The 21609-nt window shown below is 41.9% G+C and overlaps 3 long non-coding RNA genes and 1 other non-coding gene across 4 annotated transcripts in view; 2 read left to right on the forward strand and 2 right to left on the reverse strand.

Moving 5' to 3' along the window:
• Nucleotides 1-478: 478 nt before the first annotated feature.
• LOC111266974 (uncharacterized) lies at nucleotides 479-2796 on the forward strand. The gene is made up of 2 exons (XR_002684352.2): nucleotides 479-845; nucleotides 2338-2796. It is a non-coding gene; the product is annotated as an uncharacterized LOC111266974 (long non-coding RNA).
• A 9994-nt stretch (nucleotides 2797-12790) lies between these two features.
• Nucleotides 12791-14398, reverse strand: LOC111266973 (uncharacterized). The gene is made up of 2 exons (XR_002684351.2): nucleotides 14021-14398; nucleotides 12791-13485 (listed from the first exon to the last, which is right to left on the reverse strand). It is a non-coding gene; the product is annotated as an uncharacterized LOC111266973 (long non-coding RNA).
• Nucleotides 14399-14613: 215 nt separating this feature from the next.
• LOC147752606 (uncharacterized) overlaps nucleotides 14614-21609 on the forward strand; it is a 36829-nt gene continuing 29833 nt past the window's right edge. The window contains exon 1 of the long non-coding RNA XR_015313614.1: nucleotides 14614-15804. This is a non-coding gene — a long non-coding RNA (uncharacterized LOC147752606). The remainder of the gene's footprint in view (nucleotides 15805-21609) is intronic.
• LOC147752607 (small nucleolar RNA SNORD36) lies at nucleotides 20212-20286 on the reverse strand. Its single transcript, XR_015313618.1, has one exon. It is a non-coding gene; the product is annotated as a small nucleolar RNA SNORD36 (small nucleolar RNA).

The following is a 21609-nucleotide window of genomic DNA, read 5'->3' on the forward strand; positions in this document are numbered from 1 at the left end:
CCACCACGGCAACGGCGGCAAGCTGCGTTACGGCGCCACGGCTGCACCTCTGTTACAGCTGCTACGGAGTGGACAGAACGCGGAGCCAGCAAAGGCAGCGGTCGGAGCGGACGTTCACGTCTGCCAACTAAAGGCGGCTAGGGAACACGCGACCGCAAGCGAGTTAGCTAGTTTGGAGGGAATCAAGAAGAAATCAGGCAAGTCGGTTGCACGTAACGATGACGCTAAGCTTTAACGGGTTTGACTAAGCCAGTGGTTAGCTGTTACCAGCGTGATCAGCGGGCAGCTTCCTGCCAACACAACTCAACAGCGATGCTGTCGCCGCTCCAGCAACTGCTGCTCGTGGTAGCGGCAAGACATACGAATGGATCGAGTGAATAAACGCATTTCGAAACTACCCACGAGTCCCACTGCAACCACCACCTTGGTTATGTTAGTGGTGAGATTTGGCCACCTTCAGGCTGCATCGATCGTCGGCTCCCCACACCCCTCACTTTCTGACACCTAAACTCGTATCAAGGCGAATCCACTCAACAACAGGTAGACACATACCACAATGAGATGATGGCTGGTAGTGACAATATTCTCAGACCAACGAACATAGTTACTAGTAGAATCAGTAGGACGAGCCTCACCAACCCCAGGAGTTGTCGTTACCGCCTCTGGGGGAGAAGGAGAGAGGCAGAAGCGCCTCACACAAGCTAGAGCAGGGAAGCAAGTGTGGAGACCGCCTTCCCTCTGTTCTGCAAGACTTTCGACGACAGAGGAGACCTAGCTGACGACGGCGGTACTAAAGACGGATAATCGTGTTCGTTGTCGACAAGGACGATAAAAAGAAACGACAAGTGAGCAGGTTTTATACAGTATAGGGTTAAGGGTAGCAGTTGTGCGAACGAAGTAGAAAACAGAGCACAAAGTAGGCTTGCTTCACGCTACTTTGAGCGCTTGCTGCCACCATACTTCCCAACAGACAGACCGACACACGGACGCATGCCTAAACAGAGATATACGCAGGCGGTCTACGTGTTCGGGTTTTCGACTTTGCCAGTCGCCTGCTGGCCGCTACAGACCCTGTCAAACCCTACGTTCGACAAAGGTCTGTCCGCTTGAGCGACCTGAAGAAGCGTCTAAGTTGTTCTCTTAGTTCCTGTCACTAGGCCTTAGACAGACTGTCTTTCCTTCTCTCCCCCTCGCTTGTTCTATTTCCACTCGAGTTGGCCAACTCACCTGGGCTCGTTCTTTATTTCAGGGGTGCTCCTTTCTTCCCTATGTTAAACTGACCGCACAAGGCAATCTGTTCTTCTTCGCCGGCTGAAATTGCATGCATACCAGCAATAGTTATACAAGCTTCCCTCTAGTTAAATTAGCTTCGAATAACAGCGCCAACATTGTTATTTTTCCTCCCCTCTTCCCGAACGAAGTTCAGTTCTACGAGAAACGCGTATATTACTGGGAGTACTGATAAGGTTTGTGAGGGACACACGTGTGCTTTGACTTGCATAGCTTTGCCTGCCAGTACCTTAACCGCATTTGCCACTTATCTAGAACCAAAACCGTATTCTTGAAAATTGTAACTGTGTTCTCGCTGATCCCCATTGTTGGTGTGGTCAAGGGGCGTCAACTGCCGCACTGTCGAAACGAGGCGGGGTTTACTGTTGTCGCTGCAGCTGGAAATACTGAAACCTATGCCTTGGTGCATATATCGTTAGACGACTTAATCGGGCGCCCATACCTGTGAGACTTCACAAGTGTAAACGCCATTCAGCGGCGCGTTACTGTCGTCTAAAGCCTACTTGTCATACCATCAGCATCCCTTTGTGAAGCCTTAAACAAATGTTACCTGCTTCGTGTATTTATTCTGTCTAGACTTCTTCTTGAAACTACCCCTACTCCATCCATCTTATAGCTTCAATTTACAGGGCGTGTAAATACACAGTGTGATAGATTACTACAGCTTTTCCTGTGATGGTGCAGTAATATGTTTGCTTACTAGAATTCGGGATACCAAATTTAAAATTAGGCACAGACTTCCTTTCGTGACGGAACTAGACGCCAGCCGTCTTAAGCGATGTTTTGCTAAGGCAGCAGCACCGGAAAACATCCATTGATTTTATATTAATATATATCTATATATAATATATGTCGTATATTTTAGTACTGTTAGCGAAACCTTGCGTAAGGGCAGCGATACCAATAGTTAAAAACTCTTCGCGGCAATGGGAAAGGCCATAGGTAGGCCCTATCATCCTACGCCGCCCTCTCGCACCGCTCAGCAGCGGAGGAAGGACTCGTTAATCGGCGCACAACCTTGTACAGCTCCGTTTCCCTCTATTGTAGGTATCAACAAAAACACACAACGGTGATGGCGCAACGAATCTGGCAGTGGACAAGCTCTGGCGTCAGTTGACGTCCAGCCATGCTTTAGCATGATATGCAGTGCTTTATTTGTCGGAGCAACGTGTGGAGAAATGTACAGAGCCGAATTCTGCCATCGGGAGATCATGGACAATCGATTTAGCAGTGCACCGAGGAGTCGCTATAGAGAGTCGATCCGTCTCCCTGAGTATGTAAAAAAGTGGCTTGTCGAAACGAAAAAGTAGTGAAAAGGGCAAGAAAGCGAATGAAAAGTACTATTTATATGAATTCATATTCATATTAAATAATTTCTAAAAGGAACATCATAGTGGTAGGTGGCGGAGTCATGCTCACGACTCGGATCTCGGACGCGCATCCATTGTTTGTTATGAAACTCGTTTCGTGTCTGTGTGATTTCATAAATACGATTATGAAGCTGAAGGTGTAGTACTTCTTTCTGCGATAAATAGCAGCAAAACTCTAGTGTATTTAGTATAATTAAAAAACTAGCTAATACAAACATGCAAGATAGAGAAAACGACCGGCGTTTCAATACAACCGGCAGAATTACGTTTAGCCATATTGCAATAAGCGAGCTTGTCGTAAATCGGCTATGGTGTTCTATTCACTTCAAGACAAAAGCTATATAAAGTAACAATTCAACCCCTTTAAAATGTATTTTTTGTTAGCTTCGTTGACGAACGTATTGGCAAATACCGTCCAATTGCTCTAGATAATCTGAAGCTGGTAACTGGAAAAAATCGCAATGAGCTAGAGAAACTAAAAGCACAATTCAATAAACGCAATGTAGCGTGTCATAAGCTAGTTGTTAACGATGGCAAAAATACCAATGATGCGGAATTTCGGTTGTCTAAGTGTCTGCCACATTTGTCTCCTCTAGTAAGAGAGTGTTGAGAAACGGAAGTTATAAGGCACCCCAGGCCGAACGTTGGCTGAGGCTTAGAAGTAGTTTTTTAGATCGATTCCCGATTTGACTTCTAGCTGTTTTTAAGCTTTTAGTACAGTGACAATCATCTTCAAACAAACCAATTGATTTGTCGGGTATATCTGTTTTGGAAGAACGCCGCAAAATGTCTAAGCACAGAATATCGATTATGTACAAAAGGATGAATCAACCTCAATAAAAAAAAAATTAAATTTCCATTCTGAATTAATATTAACTAGCTTATGTCTTATATCAAATTCTAAAGATCGACACTGCGCGCAGTGGTTATTTCAATATGTCCGGAAAGTCATGTCCGGATTTGTCCGTACTAAATGAACGATACCCGTTCTGTATGATTAGAGTTAGTTTATCGTTTCAAAAGCTAGCTAGCTAGAACACCAGCCCCTTATTCAGATTCGGCAAGGCCTGAATAGTGCATTGTCAACCCCATGAAGATCTTTGGTAGTCCTGTTATCAGATTTTTCTAACATCTTCTATTCACGGCAAAACAAATAATCTTCTTACATTAGCCAAGTCTGAATTGGCAAATGAAGATATTTTTATCTTCTGAGAAGTCATCGTAGCACTGACAACGATGAAACAGATTATCTCGACGTACTAGCTTAATTGATACCTGTACCATTATGCTGAGCGGTATGAAACCTATTTGATGAACACTGGCGCTTCTGTCGAGCGTGATGCCGGTTCGTTTATGTGAGGAAATCGCATTCAGTAGAATCTATCTTACAGGCGATAAAATAACTATGAATGTCTAGATTGATGTTCTAGATTCTGTTGCGCAAATGGTTTTTCCTTGTTGGCAAGTAAGTAACAAGATCGCTGTAGGATATTCTGGACGCACCTTCAACAACAATTAGACATAACCTTAACTTACATATGGCCAGTTAACTTTTAAACGATTAGTTTAGCTTATTATACGTTTAGTTTAATGTATAAATGAACAAATCTATATTACCCTGTGTTAAGTACCAGACATAAGTTAAGAGTCACCGCCATACATCATATCGCCATCCATCTGCATCAACGTACGGGAGGATATATTTCGTTTGTTGACGACGGGCAATATTCCTTCCCGATCCTTCCCCGATCAAAGTTTGCCCTGGGAACTCTTGCCGATGCTTCTTTTTACGATTGCTTGCGTAAAAAAATTGTTAGTGTTCACAATCACGAACCCAGTGTCAAGTTAGCTTCAATGTAATTAACATAAATGAAAAATGTACGTCGAAGTTGTGATTCCTGAAAGTTGGTGTCACTTAGAACTTGTACGCGCTTGACGTCTGACCGTGGCTAACAAAATAGCGCGCTTTCTACAGAGCATGTCCCCCTCGATCCAATACGACTTGGACTTCGCCATTAAGTTTATAAGGGTCATTAACTGAGCTGTCGCCACAACCCATTTGAACCAAGACGGCCAATGGCGGTTATCTATACTTCTTTGCCAGTGGGGAGGGTTTCTTTAGAGTTTAAGAAACTCAAAGGTCGTTCTATTTTTATCCAATTTCAAATGAGTTCCGCTTCTCAGCAAAAGTGGGGACGATAGTAGTGTATCAATGGGCGTGCATGTACCAGCGCTGTACAAAGCTTTTGGGAGCCCGACTACCTCAAAACGGATGATTTTCACATAGCGGTCCGTAGGAGAGAATGACATTGCATGTTGGCTTATTTTGAAAAAATCTACTAAAAAGAACAACTTATATTTCTAATAATTGCAGACTTGTCAACGCCTGTCTGAAAATAACTTTAACGTGGTCATAAAAAAGTTTCAACGCCCGTGTTTACCAGATTTAGTACTAACAGAAGAAAGATTTAACACGAATAGTAAACAGCAAGAAAAATGAGAGTGATCTCTTCTACGATCTGAAACTTCCTTTTTGATTAGCGCAAAATCATAATCTCACTATAAACAGTACTAAAGATCTTATTCTCCTTTGAGAGTACCTTAGGTTAAATTTTGTCCTTCTGCTCCTGGTTATATAAACACCACCGCTAACTTTAATTCACGGAATGTCAGAGAGTTTGGGTGCAAATGCGGGAGGTTAGCTTGTTTTAAATTTAGAATAATTCAAGTCGGATAATGTGTTTTGATTCTTCACAAACAGGCCGCCGCTCTGTTTCGTACTTACCTCGTACAGCTTTATAGGATACTAAGCACGCTTTCACACGCAAATGACCATAATTGTGTAACTACAATCGACAAATTAAATTATATTTCGAAATTATCTCTTGGGTGCTGACACCGACGCCGTCAGCGGATGTTTATTCGTATGTGTTCAAAATTGCTCTTATCTTTAGGTTATATCGTTCTCCCTCCCCACTGTTGAGATCGACGCTATCTGGGATAAAAGTCGGTGTTTATTTGAGAAAACACTTTAGATTATTATTTTGTATGAAATTACATAATAATTACGCAGCGGTCAATACTTGGACCCTCTGGTGACATCTGTGTTTGCCTCTGGCCTGAACTCTTCCGTGTCATTAGTCTGGCTCAGTCTATTACGCTTCGATAGAAATAACCATATGTCATATGCGAAAGAAGCTTTTATTACGATCGGGTTTCTCGCAGTTTGTCGAATGACTCCGATCCCTAGGGTGGCAAGATAGGTTTTTATGTCTGCACGAAAATCGACATACTACCCTATCCTGTAAACAATGTTTCACATTTATTGCAGTAATGTTTTGTTTTGTTTCTATAAATATAGGATAAGTCTAATATATATAATATAATATAATATAATATAATATAATATAATATAATATATAATTATAATAATAATATGGTATTTTTCTTAATTTGGTACTTGCTTTTATACGGACGGAAACCTCTATTCACTGATTACGTCCGTGCAGAATCTTTCTGCCGAATCAATTCAGTTATAGATGACTGCTCCAAAGGATTTTCGTAACGTTACCCTATAATAATTACTTGTATTATTTTTATATTCTATGAACGTACTAGCGTAAAGATCAACATATCATTTAACTTCAACAATACTTTATTTCCTTGATAATATACTATGTTTCCTTGATAATTCGTCTTCCAGAGTCGACGAAGGAGTTGATCTGCCACTCACGAGAATACGACGACAAGCTGGTGCTTAGCGATAACAAATAGCGCATTCGATCTCAAAAGAGTAAATAGTTTATGACCTCATTCTGTCGTGAAACGTTTCTGTGTGTTAGCCGATGAACGGTATGGGCAGTTTGTCGAAATCGATAGCTGTTTGTCGAACCGAGTCCATATTTTTTGTTCCCTTATGGCCGGCAAACGTTGGAACAGGGTTTGCATGGACAATTGGCGGACGGCAAGTCCGAGCTAACCCTCGTCACAGTTACGGCTTCTTCGTCCCACGTCAGACCAATCGTTGTAATTTAGCAAAAACAAAGTCAACTTTTTGACCAGAACCCTTTCTTGTCTAGTGTATGCGGACGTTTCAACTAGTGATAGTCTAATGAAATTCTCAACTCGCCTATTCCTAAGCACCAAACTTACTCTGTGCATTCACTGAATGTATTTCAGTCAGATCACGTCTGAGCAGCCGAGCTCATATTGACTAAGTGGTATTGATACTTTTCAAAATTAAAGCAATTTGGTTATTGTATATACGGCTTGAAACGATCTGATACTTACTTATAGCAACTGCTAAATCTTCTTGGTAAAACTGGCAGAGAGAAATTTAGACTCGAAGAATGACTTTACAGCTTTTAGAAAGGCGACTTAAATTGTTTTCCAGTTTTGCGCGAGGATAAGCTTTTTTTTTCATTTTGGCTCTAGTAATTACGAAGCATAATGTCTATTTTGCCATGATTCAGTCGTTAAACAAAATATAATTTAGGAATCAAGGTTTCGGAACGAACGATGCTAATAGCGATAACCCAACAACAAATGAACCGCTATGTGCGAAGTGAATATATACTAGATCAGGAGTCACGGAACCACCGTAGCATAATATTATCTCAAGTTCCATACCTCACCATCAAGTAAATAGTAAAATACCTGAAAGAAGAACATTCTTCTATAACAGAGACATAAATATTGTAAGAAGTTTTCGCCGTTTTCCCACGTTGACTCAGCATCCCGTGCACAAGTACAATGTAAATTATTTTAGTATATTTTTCTTTATTGTGTAAAAGCCCAATGGCGGATACGAGCAAACCGCATGCGCTGAAAACTGCGACGATTTTGACTCTTCTATCTACTTCTAGATATGCAATTTTGGGCCTGCATAACTTACTCGTAAATTAAACAATCTGTGGTTCTTCTATGACTGAACAGCCAAAAGGCCTATTGGAGACAGTCTCAGTGTACGCCGTCGGCATATGTTAAGGTTGCGACGGCTTCGTTTAAGGGTTCAGAAGTTCTATGAAGCTGCCGACCCAGATCGGAATGATTTGAGAATAGCCTGTTCAAACCAGAGCCTCGAGTTTTAGGATGAAATAGTTAATTATGGAAAACTGACTTGATCACTGCAACCCGTATTACTAACCTCCTCCACAATCTTCTATTTTGTTGGGTCCCGTTAAATGGTTGTTGATCTTATGGATGGTTGCGTACCTATCTATGGATGTTCGTTACCTGTATGGCCATTCTATCTACGCGAAAAATGCGGTAAACATTAACCTTATACACAGAGACCAAGACCGTTCGCGAACAACGCGGAGACCGGTAAGTAAATGAGGACTTATGTATGTGCGCCACAAATAACTGCGACGAAGCAAGCGCCGTTTGCTCAACTGTAAGTTGTCCTGTTTCTTGTACATTTATTACATTATCACAAACATAACTCTAGCCAGTAACAGGCTTGCATGCATTATAGGTCATGTTTTCATAAAACAAATTACTATTGAAGTACAGGACATCGGACATAGAGCGAAAATAGCGAACAAACTTCGACAATCGCAGCAGCGAAAGACTTACGCTTAGAGCTGGGTACACCTGATCAGCTTCGTATCGTTCTACAGGAGCGGGTTAAACAATACATTGGTTGTTTAACTTCTGCTTACTCGTAAAACATCCATCACCCTCATTTATCACATCCTCATTACGATAGGTCATTCGTACACCTCACACCTGTTTGATGAGCAAGTTTTGTTTAATAAAATAAATACAATATCAATAACAATCAATCTCCTTACACACCAGATAATTTTGTCAACGCTCTGTCATTCAAAGTTTTCAATGGACTCAACTGGCATTGATATTTCCATAAAGCTGTGCTTTCTTTGAGCGAACCGGTGTTTAATTAAAATGAGTAAGCTATGAGCACTCGAAAATTTGAACATTACATAAATTATCTATATTTACATTGTTTTGAATAAGCTGATTCACTTCTTGCGATTTTCTATTAAGACAAACATTTAAAAATATATATATTTCTGCTGCACGTCTATAGATAAAGGTCAATACCCACTTTCATCCCCTATTTGTTTGTTATACGCTGTAATATTACGTATAGCATTGTTCTGTGTGAAGAAGGCAACGAAAAAAAACGAAGCAGTTGCGTGGCAAAAAGTTCTCTTTTTTTCTGCCTTTTCCAGCCTATGGATGGGTTTTTAACTGTTGTTCAAACGCAGTATTTCTGGTACCTTGAGGGCGCAGTATTTAAACAGCAAAAAACAATCAACCCCAGTAGCACTTGTTCGTAACCAGCTCGCTGCATAGATAGTACATGAGATTGTCACAAACACATACGGCAGACATTGAAATGAATTAACTTTTGAAGTAGCTGGGCTAGAATGATCATTTCTTAGGAATCGCCAAAGGTACTCTTAAATATTTTTTGTATGCTTGTCGCAGCGCTCTGGCTTTTAAATAGCTATAGCCCTACCAATTCAGTTTGTATATGTAATTTCTTTATCTATGGCTTCTCGAAGTATATCGATGGTAGAATATGCTTGCCCACCTGTTGTCACTCGGGCATCGAAAGCCTTGTAATCACAAAAACTTAGGTCGGGAGAACAAGCGGACTGAAGCCAACGGTAAATATTCCTTTGCTCAATACAGGAAGTAATTAGGATATGGCGACAAGGTGTAGCGTTCTCATCTGCGCGCTTTCGATTGCCGTGCTAACAGACTATATGTGTTAGAAAACTTAAGAAAGCGGACTGCATTCATTGCTTCACCTTCAGCGAGTTTCTCACCGTGGTCGATTCCCTTAATGTCCATTGCATCAAGGGAATCTGCTTTCTCCTTTCTGCCATCACCTTAGGTCCAAGTTTGTCTGACAATGGCATCGAACATGATTTCTATCCAAAGCAACGCCATTTTTTTTCCTGGTTTCTATCCGACGGCGGTAGAGTGTGATCTGTGCCTCGCCTAAGGCGTTTTATGGACGCTTCCAGGCGGGATTTCCGCCGATTAATATTGGGCCAATGGCGTGTGGAATACACTAAACGATTCTCAACTGACCCGAAGTCAATTCGCCAGAAACTTGGTTTTTACTCAGTTTTTATGTTCCAGCATTTGAGTTGAAATCGTGTAACACATTATATGTAAAATATCAGTTTTGGCCGACACAGGCCTTAGACTCCGAACTCTGCTTTTGTATAAAGGCCCCCCGATTCCGACAGTACGTTTTGTCCTCCATTCCCACATCTGGTCACCGCTCCGCTGATCTTCAACGCTCGAAAATCCACTTTTGAAATTCTTGTACGATTCACATACTGCGCTTTTGCATAAGGCCTCCTTGCCTAATTTCATGATTACAGGTTTGTTTAGATGACCTACAGACGGCCATTCATCAGTTGATCATACTTAGACTAAGAATATATCAAAAGCTCTAAATTCGTTTCGTTCGTCTGCTTTATCTATAGATACCCTGATATTCCATGATCGATCGTCATCAGTGAATTGTCGAATAACTCACTGCGCCAACATAATACAGATATGGAACTAAGCTAGAAGCTATAAAATTGCTTTTTGAGTCCTAAGGGTTCAAAGCTGCTCGTCGAATTTAGAAAACGTTTATCTTACTTGAAGATGCTTATTTTTAGAGCCAGAAGTGCTACTCGAGAGAACTGCTTTTAGGCATGCTTTAAGTATTAAAATGCTTATTTATGCTGTAATAGAGAATTTTCAGGGCATGGAGACAGGTCAAGCGACCCCCTACGATGTGTGATAGCTATATTCAGGTGGATTATATGATCTTTTCTTACCTATGTTACTACAATGGATTAAAATGTCTAAAACGTTGCGATTGGCTGGTACATTAAGAGGTAGTTCACGAATGATTTGTATTACATTGTACTGATACATCTCAACATCAGTGTTAAGGGCCTACTGCCTGAGTCGCCGTAGGGCTGATATCAAATATTGCAACAAAGTCCGTTAACTTGATCCGCTTAACTTGATTGCTATCCATTGGCCCGACCTCGGCTAAGCACTTTGGTATAAACCAATTTCACTCATAAAAGTTATCTTGAATACATTTTTGTTTGTGTCTTCGTTAGATGTGCCATCACCGATACATATATAGGGATAAGGCACCCTCAACTGATGATCAGAAAAAGTAACGCTTGCAACCATTTTCCATGTGTGTTAATTTTTCCATATGATAAGATCGGTCGGAAAGCACTTCCGACAGCCTTCGCACCTCAATACTTGCCTATTTAAGTTTACGCGATAGACTCGAAATTCAACAAGCTCGTTCCCCGAACAGTTTGCAACACGACTGCTTAACACTTATCTGCATTTGATGTCCGCAGCTTTTTCTTCACTATCATTCTTGCTGGACATGATGCCGTTTGAACTGCTTGAAAATTTGAGACAAAGAAGTAGTATAGGCCAGCGTTTACAAAATATGATTTCAGCGCTTTTAAGCTGCATTGGATTTACATCCGAAACGGTAAAGCACCTAACGGCCGGATGTAGCTAGTGACGATGAATTGTCGACTTTGTTGGCATGATCATTTGACCTACTTTACTTTAATGACCCACTTAGGATATTTCTATATCGTTAAGTCAGTCGCTGCACTGTTCAGAAGATCTTGGATTGAAAGATGAGGGATCCTGTCAATAGAGGGAGGGATTCCCTCATGAATTACAGAGTGTGTGCGTTCAGTCGTTTCAAACCGTGCATATTATTGATTACAGGACAATGAACGACGTCACTTTTGCACCAAATCGCTATCGGCTATGAAAGCATTTATATGCAAAAACCTTCGCTTTAAAAATGAACGAGTAAATTTGAGATGAACCGCCGACTCAACATCTCACGGTATTCGGTAGAAGCCGAACGCAAGCTTCCGGCACATGATAAAATTAGAAGAGCAGGCTATTACTCGCCGCCATATAGACCGCCATTCTTTAAATAAAATTTATATATCTGCAGAATTTGTAATTATAGCTATCGAAGAATCATGCTATGTAATAATGTGTTAATATCGCGTAACTTTGACGACTCTGCAAATTCTCACAAACCTTGGGATGACTCTGCACTCGTATTATAGCGCAGTTTTGCCATACCAGATTACAGATCTGTCAATACAGAATGCCTTGAAGAACGCGCTATTCGAAACAAGAGGCAGAATTGCATTTACAAAAAAAAAAGCACAGAAAAACTTCATTAGGGCATGTAAACATAAAAATTGGGCGCAAAACATGTATTGTTTATACTTCCATGTAAAAATGTAATGCAGAAGTGGTAATAGTACTTAAATCATTTAGATACTGGGTCACCGCTAGCCAACATCGACATCTCCGCACCACACCGCTAGATTCAACTACCGCTAAAGAGAAAAGGGATAGTTAACGCGTTCGAAATGAGTCGACCTCTAAAGGCGTGTTCACACATAACTGCATTTACAGGTCCAGCTTGGCAGTACAAACCCGAAAGCCAGTTTTTTTCTGTTGTTTCATGCTCTTGAGCAGAAAAAAGCACCCAAACAATAACTAAAGGAATAGAGGAAAATAACCTCAGACATCCAGATGTAATAGATATTTTCGGAGGCTTAGATATCGAAAAGCAAGTTAAAATGTGACAGAGACATTTTAGTGACCAGAATAAACTGAAAGGGCCTTCACGGCTGTGAAACCGAAGTTCTTCAAAACCCTAAGAAGAAAGCTGCGAGAAAGTCGGTTCGTCAACCTGAGAGAATGAATATAGCTATTAACACACGAACGGAAGTCAATATATTGTGAGCTTCTGTTTAAAGCAGCTAACTCCTTCCACGAATCAGTAAGAATTAATTTGGAAGTTTACGGTTAATGTATGAAAACATTTGGCAAATGAAGGCTGCGTGACCCGATCGATCTGTGAGTTTCCGAGCTCATTTTATGACACTCCTGTGTGTGCTTACTCGATAATAAAGAGTAACCCAATTGAAGTCGAAGAGTCGTGGCTTCTTCGGATCCGAACGGGTTTGCGACACAAAATCACTACGAAGCAGAACTGCGAAAAAGGAAGTTACAAGGTGGGTCTTGTAAAATTACCTTTGAAAAAGATATCTAGTTATTGAAAAATCTTCATTAAATATATTTGCTCATGGATTCTCTCTCTTTCTTTATTGCACTCAATTGCATGTCTCTTGCTGCGTGAACAAATACAGGAATATCACTTAATTAATCTATAATCAGGTTTGTTCGTCCACACCCAAAAGTGAAAATAATGAAAATTATCAGTCACCATTCACCTAGAAAAATGCATTTCGTGTGTAAACATGTGCTTATGAGAGTCCTAACGAATTTTGTACAGTGGATACTTCGACTGCTGCCACTGCTGCTATCATCATGTCATTTAGGATTTCAGTAAAGTCGTTGATCATAAGAATCTAACAGACTCACAAGTGATTAAGTATATCATAAAAACACTATGATATAAGCTGTGTCCAACTGTAATAGTGTGAAACCCGCACGATCCTCTCTGTCCTTAAGCATAACATGGTATATGAGAGTGTCTGTCTCTGTGTGTCTTAAATATTCGCTATCATTCGTAGATTTACCATCGAATTCGGTCATCAGGGACTCTATAGCAGTGGCGAAACATTTTTAGAAGCTAACAAGGAAATGGAAAGGCAAATTATCCGCCTGTATCCAAGGGGGTGACGAAAATATTTAATTCCACCGACTTCTTCTGATTGTTGGGTTGAAGTTCTTATCAGTGCTGCGAATGGACTTGTCTACTCTTCATTAGCAGCTGATCTTCCTCTTCACGCCAACTGACATTTTTCTGAAATACACGCAACAGCAGGCTTAGGAATCATTCTCTAGTTCGTATTCTCCGTGTAGCCTCGGGAGCTGAAAAGAATCTACTTACCCGAGCTCTTTGACAACATATAGCAATCTTCAGAGGTAACTGGCCGCATGTGTTATTCAGCTGAACAGATACTGTTTCTTTTAGGCATGTACATATCTGTAGAGCTATAATTCCTCACGCTGTTTACAGCCGAATCAAATTAATTTTATTTCCATACTAATAAAATGTACCGCGCCATCTGTACCGCCCTTGCGTACCACTTGTTCTTCCCTCTTTTACTATTTCAATTTCATATCGAGCTTATTTGTGCCAGTCTATACCCTATATAAATGAGCATTTATTAATTTCGCTTGTAAGTATTTTTCCGTCTATAGAACATCTAAAAGAAGTTCTGTTGTTCCGAATTAAGCGTACGGTAAACGCCAAACTAGAACGAAAACGACCTCTAACGTCTTTTTATCCAGAAATTCCGTTTTAGATAACTGAGCCCCTATAGCACCCTACTTACATCATTGCAACACGGTCAGCATAGTTACAACTAATGGACTATATCCGTTCGTCCTTAGCTGACTTCTAGGTGTTCCTTCTAGAATCTGCTTCGGTATCACTGTGCAGATTTCGTTCACAGAAATCGGTTGTCCTCATTCTGCTTACAAGTGATTCCCTCTTTTTTCGGCATTGATTTACAATACGTCCACTTATCGTAGCCCAGTGTCATAGTTCCGATATGCATATGTCCCGAGGAACAAAAGTTTTCTATGTGCCACTGCCTAAGAAAAGCTGATTCTGTGGACTTGTTGGAAATTAAAATGGTCGAACGAAAGAAAAACCACATCGTCACAACCAGCACCAAGTGTGGGCCAACGCAAGATCGCAGCACCTCAATCTCCTTTTGTTCGATGCTGTGGTGGGGCGCGCGTAATTCAAATTTCCCGCCAACGACCATCAACTCCCACCCTCGCTCTTGCCATGGCGGCCGAGAGCAACAGCAGCAGCAGCAGCAGCAGCAGCAGCATCAGCAGCCACAGCTGATTCTATGTGTACCAACCAGCACTGCTACGACGAATGAGCAGTGCTGTTGCTGCGGCAGACTACGGGTGCCGTTTTGCCAGCACTGCTGTACCGTGTAACTACTGTCTGCTCTATGATAGTGTGTAGCAGTGCAGTATTGACTATACAGTGTATGCAAGTGGGTGAGTGGTGATTCTGCCTGATGGTGGCACAGTAGCAGTAATACAACCGGCCCACCAAAGGCCAGTCGATCTGTTCGCCAGCCCCTGGCTCCTGGCCCAGTGTTCCTCTCTCACCGAAGACGACAACGACAAGTTGGCGACGACCAGACGTTAGCTGCGACGTCCGTAGCGGATTTATCAACCGTGCTTCTCTTCGTCGCAGTTCATTCTGTTTTAGCCACTGCTGGTGCTGTGTTCCATTGTGTTAGAAGCAGCACCAGCAGCGTGATGTGTGTATCCACAGAGTGAGACCCTCCACCGACGATTCCTATCACTATCATAGCCACAACCACTAGAGATCACCATCTTTATCTGTGTTGACTGTACGTAGGATGCTCTATCGAGGAACTATGCTGGTGATGGCTACGTCCAGTGTTCGCTGCGCCAAAAGCAAACGCTAAATCGCGAGCAGCAGCGGGACGCAGAGGGGCAAATTGTTTTGTCTGTCTGCCCGCCCGCTTCTCTGCGCCTGTATCGATGTCGGCAAACGTTTTATTACGACAATTTATTTAGTTCGTTCGAATTTCAGCATACAACTTCGCCGAGGAGACGGTCACTGTTTCGTCGCTTGGCAATGCAGCGCTGGCGGCGGACGGTTAGTCCATCACAGTCTAGTCATCGTCATCGGTGTCGATGAGAATGACACCTGACCGTGGTCATCAGTGAGTCTTGCGTGAGCGCTGATTTTCTGAAGAAATCTTGCGAAGGGTGCGCGCGCAAAAGGTATAGAAAGAGAGCTGGCTCGAAGTATCGAAGGAAATCAGGAATAGTGCGGGTGCCGTACCGGAAACTACTTACAGCGTATAGTGAACGCAGGAGTATGTGCAGTCCGTAGAAGTGCAGTGAGCGTTCCCAGTCGGGAATCGGAGTCTACTTTACACGGTGCCTGTGTGTTTTCGTCAGTCGTGTTTGTTGTGCGTGGAGCACCTTGCCGCCAGGCGTCCCGGGGCCGGACATCAGTATAGATAAGAAATTTATAATACATAGAGGTGAACACGAGGCGTTGGGAAAGCGCGCTTGGTTGGCCCGGGCGGGCTCAAGAGCATCTCTGATTGTAGAGGTGGGTAACAATCTGAACAATGACAACGAGTACGTGTGAGCATTATCTCAGTCAATGAGCGAGGCGACTGCAATCGGCGGTCGATGTTTTAATCACTCGCAACTGTCATTCTCGCAAAACAATTCGTTCGACGGCCTCAGCTCATAAGATTTCCGCCAGTCGAAGAGAGGATATGTCGCAAAACATAGCTGTTTTTAGTAGCAGGTTTTTAAATCCGATTTGACAGACTGTCTAATTAAAGGCGAAGGCCAGACTTAAACCCAAATGACAGTGTTTCGAAAACCTAACCGAAAAGGATAGGCAAGGCAGAGTTCGGTGAGTTGGACGGAATGCAGCGGGCCGAATTGCGAACGGAGTTTTGTTCACTATAATCACACTTTTGCCAGGCTATATCTCGCCGACAACTACAAGGAGACTCAGTGTCTCTGGTTCGTTGGCTCCGCGCGGATACGAACTGCGATCTAGGCTGGAAAGGGACAGGAGGAACTAGCAGTTGTTTTCCCTTGTCGTCATTAGGGAAATCGTTCTAACTATCCAGGGTCGATCCGTTGTGAATCTTTGAACATCGCTCTGTTACTTTACCTACTCATGTAAATATGCAAATCGATAAAAATATTGAGCGTCTCTATTTGTGTTCGGCTGGATGACTAGCTATGCGCTTGCCGCCATATCTTCTCTGTGTGCGACGGGGATGCGTCGGCAATAACAGCTGCAACGGTTGTAATAGCAGCTAGTCAATAGGTCGTTTTAGCCCATCGATGTCCCATCTTACCTCGCAGTTTCCATTCGATGCGACGAATCTGATCGAGTTACGTTCCGGACTCTACAAGATGGCCACACACTCAGATGCTAATCGTAAGAGTAGTGTCTGTATCAGTAGCAGGTTCAGTCCTGATTCGGATAAAGGGAAAGCTTCTCGCTTCTTCCGGCCATTCGGCCAGTCCCTGCGCGGAGCAGCGAGTCGATGTCGATGAACAATTGTTCCTTTACTCCCCCCCCAAGAACCGGTTCCGTCAATGGCCAAGCGTTGAGTGGTTGATATCGCGCGGTTGTTCTTTCGGTGCTATGTTCTTTGTTCACTATGAAAGAAACCAATGGTACAGTGCTATAGAACGGATGACTGAGGAACTGCAGGGTTGACAATAGCTGTGGGGTGCATTGTTTGCACGCTGTCCGGTTTACTGTTCGCATATTAATGATTTTATTGTTGTTGTTTTTACTGTCGTCGTCGTGATCCTCGTTTAGAGTCGGTGCTTCAGATAGTTAGCTTCATACAGGTGTAGCTCATTGTCGAATGCTTCCATGCTGTACTGCACATGAGAATGAAAACGGCGTCTCATTGGACCGCTCTCTCCGGTCGTTCTCAGCCAAGCCATGAGCTACACTCTCTGTGAGGCGGCGAAAAATGGTACTCGATGTTTTGGACAAGCGCATTCAAATTCAGTGCAAGCCGAGCTCGCAGGGCTCTTTCTGGCACCTCCTTATTGGTCCTAGAAAGAACAGACGCTATGCGCTCTCCTTTGTTGGGTCAGCGAAAACCGCCCTGTGAATGACTACGGTCAACGGGTGCGACAGCTGAGCTGGGGGTGTATGATCATCTGTCAATACGCGTTTACGCACGCTTATTACAATTCAGTGTCGGTCGTGGCTAAAAAATCATTCATTATTATATTGGGGGTTCAACATCTCAAATTCAAGTGAACGTCGGTTGCTGGCTTCACCTCCGTTGTACAAGGCAGTGGGCTGGGTCAACATGGCCCAGATTTTAGTTGCTGCTACCTGATAGACTTTAGCGTCTGCAATGGCTTAACGGGTTCATCTAAATCTTCCTTGGCTTCGCTGCTAACTCATATTGGCTATTTGTCAATGTACCTGAATATTGCATAATAAGTAATGGCAATGAAATATTAAACTATGTGGACGGTCCCTTTAGATAGATGGTGTTTACGAGTGGAGACGTAATGTGGACATATGCAAGGCCGGTTTTCTTGGCCGGCTCTTAAGCGCATAGTGTCTAATAACTTATCCAGGCTGTGTAGTCGCTTCTGACTTCACTATTCGAGAAGTTATACTTAACTTCGTTTCTGTGGTGAGTCTATATAGTAGCATTAACGATGACATATCGGACCGATAACACAGACGAATAAAGTACTAGGACAACAATACCTAAGCCCTGCTTATGACATATTATTCTCATTGTACTAAACTAATGGTTTAAAACGCGCCGTAGAACTTTTTAAAATGACAAACAAATAATATAACTCTTATAATAACCCCAAATTATGTGGGACTCGAAACAGCGACCCCTAGTTCCTTTCAACCATATACTATATACAATACCTGTGCATATATACACATACAACATAATGTAAGAATTAGTATATAAGATGGAGGCTATGTTAAATTGTAACTAGTTCGCTGCCGTGTAGGCACTTAACGAACGAATCGAATGAAACCAGGTATGCGGTACAAAGCGCGCTATTACGCAGCCATTCTCCAATTCTCTGAAACGTATATCGTTGGTACCATAGCGGGGCATTCTTATATTGCTTAAAATATTTTTATATACACATATATATGTACGGTACACATTTTGATATTCAGTGATAGTTTCATTTATTCACGAACAACAGGTACGTGCTGCATCTGGTTCATTTGTTTGCTTAACAATTGATGTGCCGTGGTATCGTCATGTGCCTGACATTTTTAAATGGACAGATTGCTTTTATACGTCGGCGATATAAAAATGCTGTCACAAAGTAGAAATAGAGCGATTTTCCTGTTTTTTTTTGTTCGCTATCTGTTACTTTGTCTCATGTCGTCTTTGTTATAATAGTCCCTTGCTACCTGACGATTTTTAACCGCTCCGGCATTTCGGTGGACAGCGCCACCAAACGTCTGTGCCGTGCACGTGAATTAGCCGCGACATGACGTAAAATTTATTTTTTTATTCTTTATTTATTTTACAGCGAATTTTTTTATTATTATTGTGCAGTTAAATTGCGCAAAATAACAGGAATGAGCTTGTTATTAACGCTTGCTATGTAAATGGTATTAACTAAACAGAAGGGCCTGTCCTTGAAAGAATACGCCCGTATGACTCCTTTATGAAGATGTACTTTATATCGTTTTTCCTATAAGAAGTATCGTTAGCGACATGAAATAGAGAAGCGACGCTGAGAAAGTTGGCTTTCGTATCGGCACGTGTAAAATCTGCGAGAAATAAAGAACTTTTAATATAGTACTAATAATTGGGCAGAAGGGAAAACAGTGCCTAGTTTTACAAGGATATCAACACTTTGTAAAACGAGTTTTCTCCTTTAGAATAGTCTGTTGGTTACTGCAACTTATCTGAATAAATATATTTGTTAATAAAAGCCGGAAGTTATCATAATCATTGTTGTACCATAATATACTACACGTAATCGTTACCATCTCTCGCAATTGACCAAAAATTAAAGGGGGCACAGCTCATCTTGTATTCGTTAGTGTCAGCTACACCGTATTTGCCACTGTTTGCTATCATCGGACTATAGGAGAGGGGCATTGGCTTCTAGAAATAAATACTACACGGCTGAATGTGTATATGTAGCCACATTATCCGGCCTAACTTATGGCAAACTGGTATAATAAACAAATGCTGTTCTATAGACAGTGCCGCAATGGTCGTTGCACGACATAGTGGCTGCTGTGATACGGGGCTCTGTCTATTGCTGATGTTCATATAAAATTTTGTCTGAATCTGGCACTAAGCGGGCCAATATCGTAACTTCTGCGACACGGGGGTAAAGCGTTTCCTCCTGTTGGTCACCGGTTTCATTTGAGTAGCCTTCAGAACACCCGTCGATAGCACGACGACGCAGGCCCCTCACGTCGATCAGGCATCAGGCTTCGCCTGATGCCTGGTCCGAACCTGAAGCTGGCCTTTCAACCAGGTAACCTAGCTTCCCATTCATGCCACAGTAGTTGATAGGATTATACCGCAGCTAACGTTGATATAAGCAGTAACGTGAATGTCTCATTGCTGAATGGTGCCGCAGCCCGTCACCTTGTATTACATTGGGCAGTGAGGAGTTTCAGCTGAGCTGACTCAAAGCCGAATACGATGCAAAAAGGGTGAATCAACTTCGCTCTTCAAGGGTGAAAAATACACAAGGATGGCGTGGAATTTCATATCTTCAAATAGAAGATCAAAAGAGACTAGTAATAATATAAGAGAGGTGCTTCTTTTTCTCAATTTTTCCAAAGTCGTAGTGTTTTTGTTTTTTCTTTTTTCGTTTCGTTAGTAATTCTAGAGAAGCTAGATATGATCACAGCTATGATAATCGCTGCAATTGCTTAAATAATACAAAAGAATGACCGTCTCTAATAGGAAAATGCTAGTAATGTAGTAATACAGTAATTCCATTTGCAGAGCTAAAATGCTCGATCGACTGTTACTAAAAATTGACAGTTTCAGTTTAAAAATTGCCATCATGGCAAACGAGAGAATTTTTTTTTATCTTTATCCAAAGACAGCGACAAACTTATGGACGCTTTTTGCCCTCGGCGTTATTCACTCTGCAGTAGAAACGGAGATAAACGCATTAAAGCGGCAAAGAATGCAAACTTTGTGAGGGCTAAATGCACCTAGACATCTGTGACTATCTGAAACCAAACGCTCCGGTACGTCTTGCCTTTAGTGCATCACGAAGAGGCGGCATGCGAACGACCATTGCATTTTTGTGAGCATGATATCATTTTCCAACCACTAGCAATATGGTGCATATGGGCAGATTTGTGATTATTTAAGTTGTCAAACGTTTAGTATAACTTCGTGGGCGTCTACCGGCAACGGTGTCTACGCTAGGATAGAGTTCATACAAAACGCCAGCCAACTTGAATACGGCTTAACTTCTCCAATCGAATACAGTAACTAATCAGACTAATTAATTTTGGCTAGTCGCACGTTTCGGGTGGCGTGATCTTCCTTATGTTCTATTCGATGTTAGCAACTACGCATGGGCCCCATCTATCATATATACAACTGTTCGAAGGAGCAGTGACTTCAGTGCAAAGAACAATTGTAGATTGGCCCCTGCGATGACTCAATGATAACGTGTTTATTTACTAAAACTATGGAGATATGAGGGATCGTCGTTCAGGCTTGAAACTGAGCGCTTCATGTTACGCTGTAAACTAGCCGTGTGAGGTAACGCTTCATGGCAGTGGAATCACACGTGAAACTCATAATATTTATAGTAAATTGGGGCCCCACTGCCGTTAAGCATTAGCCCACGCACACAGATATATATGTATTCAATGTAATGTGACGATTTGACTTTATAGTGAATTAAATAAATAAAACAAAAGAAAATAAATCTCTAATAAAATCTATCGTATTTAAAATTTGATACATAGACTGCATGGAATCTTCATGTGGTATTCTCACAAGTTCCCAATCATCCATGCTATTGGCATGGATAACGAATACGCGGACCATATATTACTACATCGAAATGTTGCCTCAGTTTCTCCAGCTAAATAAACACATTACCGTACGATAATCATGGTAGTGATATTTGTCCTTAGGCAAAGCCTTGACTGCGTAATTGGGTGCCTGATTTTTTGATGTGTCGTGTTGAGCTAAATCGTAATTGTCTGCGTACATGCGAACGCAAAAGACGCTAATGTGCTTCGTTCATTTTGGGAGGAGTCCTCTGAAAAAGGTATTTTCATAGTACAGCCGTATGTTAAATGCTTGGGCCTCGCCTCTACCTGGATAACGTAGAGTTGTTAAACGCTCGTTAGAATAAACGGAATGAA

This window comes from Varroa jacobsoni, unplaced genomic scaffold (assembly GCF_002532875.2).
Source record: "Varroa jacobsoni isolate VJ856 unplaced genomic scaffold, vjacob_1.0 scaffold_1133, whole genome shotgun sequence".
NCBI classification, from domain to species: Eukaryota; Metazoa; Arthropoda; class Arachnida; order Mesostigmata; family Varroidae; genus Varroa; species Varroa jacobsoni.